Genomic DNA, 2,130 nt, shown 5'->3' with positions numbered 1-2,130 from the left:
CATTAAAACATCGTAACTAAACACAAAATTTGAATTTGCTTCTAAAACCTCAAACGAACCATTGCTAAGGATCTCTTGTAAAGAGTATAGATTAAAGTTATTCATTATCAAACAGGTTTTTGATTCTAGACTAACACATCTACTTACAATGGATTGTTTTTCATGTACTTAAATGAATTAAGTACCTTGAAGCGATAAATTGTTTTGGTAATTAGTTTTGTCAAGAATTCATAATTGACCAAAATAACGCAACCACTTCAATGAAAGTTTTAAGACTAAAACGAACAAATGAAGAGTAATCTTCATGAATTTAATTTTGCATCTCAAAGCAAAGACTCATTGAAATGAGTGGGAGCATTCTCTTAAACCGTTAAGATGAGGACGAGGTTCAAGAAGTAAAGATTATAATGGAATTGATACAAGGTAATGTTAAAGGTAAAGTTGTTGAGAATGACGATACTAAACCTATCAATCCCGACCGATAAGTTTCCATTGTCTTAAATGTTGGACACGAGAAAGGAAACTACCCCAAATTATTGAAGTATCAACAAGTTAGTTGTGGGACATCTAATTGAACCTTCTTCTTTAATTGTTTATTTGATTAAACATAAAATTTTGCTAGTACTACTTCGTCAATATTAGAAACCAATGGAGGTTTTCATCATTGTACTTGATACATAGGATGATTAGAATATGACGACTAGCAACAATAATGTCAAGAGATAGAGTCATTGTGTACTAAATCTAGTTTTTGGGTTTGGAGTTGTACTTAATTGTGACTATTAAGTACATAAACTCTAAATAAGAATACAAACTTGTTAAGATACAAAAGAGGTTTCGCTTTTGTGACCCTATACACCACGATTTGATGTATGGCTAGCCCTTTATCAAGGTGATTATATTCTAAACCAAACTAGAATGATATATCATGAAGATGACGCAAGACTCAAATTGGTAACCCAAGATTAAACCTTAAAATTTTGGAATGATGAACGCAAAGAGTTAACGAGTACTCTTGAAACCATTAGATTGTTAATGGTATATGCGTATCTTGTATTCAAATCAAGATATCTCGTGCCTTTTGGTTGAAAAGGAGATCGAGGTTATAAATCATTGATCCATAATAGGTTGATCATTCTCTTTTACCAACGATTTAAGTTGACCCTAATGTGAAACTTAATAAGGTAAATAGAAAAATCTTTAAAGAAGTTTAAAGAGTTAAAGAAATCACGATTTAGTCGTGATGGAATTATCAAAGTGAAGACTTTGATATAAGCCAATGGAAATGTGATCTAATATCACAAGTTAATCTCTCTTAGCACGCATTATGAAATAATGTGTGATTGGATAAGAATTCAAACGCTATTCGATAAGGTTTGGACTTCGATCAAGTTACTTTGAGTTACTTGATCCTTTTGGGGATTTTATCATTTTGTCTAAATTATTTTTCCACTAAATCGAATCATATGAGATATGAAATGGTAAGGGTACCATGTTTGTAAGTTTTCACAAGAAACAAATGCTCATTTTTCCCTCTTCAATTATCACGAGTACGACGGGTTTGCGGCTCGTGAAGCTGTCTTTCTAAAATACAAGTTTATTTTTAGAAGACAGTGGGAGAAATTATTCAAGAGCCACAAAGAATGCCACAGAGAATGTTATGTCGCAAGAAACTGGTCTTTCTTGGCTACATGAGACGTTTTGTGTAAGACATTATACATTGTTTCTTCCAAATCTAGGAGGTTAAATTCGTCACTTGTTAAAAATGATGAATTCATGCTACTTTTAAGAAAGTAAAGAGCTTATAACTTACAAAAGAAATTGTTTGATTCAAGTTGATTACTTCTAGAAAGTAATGAACATATGACTTACATAAGAGTGTTTAAGTCACAACTCAATACAAGGCTTAGAGCCATGAAAATCCGAAACATAAGGGCTTGATTAGTGACAAAGGGTTTTGCACTAATAAAGAGATATTTCAAAGCAAGATTGGTTGCAAAGGGTTTTGCACTAATTGAAATGATTAAGTCTATTTGGATCTTCTTAGGGATTGTGTTTCATTATGAGGATATGCATACAGCAAGTGAATCTAAAACCCACTTCTTCAATAGAAGGAATATATTCAATACA

This window comes from Silene latifolia, chromosome 11 (genome assembly GCF_048544455.1).
Source record: "Silene latifolia isolate original U9 population chromosome 11, ASM4854445v1, whole genome shotgun sequence".
In the NCBI taxonomy this organism is placed as follows: domain Eukaryota; kingdom Viridiplantae; phylum Streptophyta; class Magnoliopsida; order Caryophyllales; family Caryophyllaceae; genus Silene; species Silene latifolia.
The sequence above is the reverse complement of the archived record's forward strand: the minus strand, read 5'-3'. Positions refer to the sequence as shown.